The sequence below is a fragment of the Habropoda laboriosa genome, unplaced genomic scaffold, assembly GCF_001263275.1.
Source record: "Habropoda laboriosa isolate 0110345459 unplaced genomic scaffold, ASM126327v1 scaffold181, whole genome shotgun sequence".
Classification (NCBI taxonomy): Eukaryota; Metazoa; Arthropoda; class Insecta; order Hymenoptera; family Apidae; genus Habropoda; species Habropoda laboriosa.
The window spans coordinates 213,702-214,434 of NW_017100301.1; positions in this window are offsets into that span (position 1 = coordinate 213,702).

The window sequence follows — 733 nt, forward strand, 5'->3', positions numbered from 1 at the left end:
TCTTTCTTCCGCTTTTAAAATAATAACTATTATATAAAATCAAAATAATTGTTACAAAATTAATATTCCTGTTTATTTGGCAAATATATATAAAATTTAAATATAATTTTTCAACAGCCCAAGACATTAGCAGACACACGTAATAAATATAGTTAATTGTAATATAAAGTTTACATAGAATTGATTGAAAAAGTCATCTAACTTTCTTATGAAAACATTAATGAGAGCATATTCAAGACTTTAAATCTTCAACAATTAAATAAATTTATATAATCCTGGTTCTTTATTTAGCAGTTGAATAAGACTAAGATTAAATGTCTATAATATGATTAATTTTGTAAGAAATATATGAATATTATTAAAATTATTATGTAGGTATTTCAAGATAGCATTGACAGTTTAATTTGATTTATTTTGAAATTAGTGTTGCTATTTAATATTATTTAGGTTGAAGTTTAGTATTACATACTTATTTCTATTAAAATATCATATATTGTTTTACTGTTACTTGAAAATAATCTATTATTTACAAAATAACTTGGTTTAAAATACTTTCAATTGTTATTAAATAAATTAGATTGCTTTAATTGGTTGTTTCTTTACAATCCTTAATTTCAAAACAAAGATAATAAATATATACAGATACGTATATAATGCACTTATTCAGTATTACCCGTACTATAGGAATCAAGGACTCGCGAGAAAGGAACTGAATATCAATAGAAAGATTACG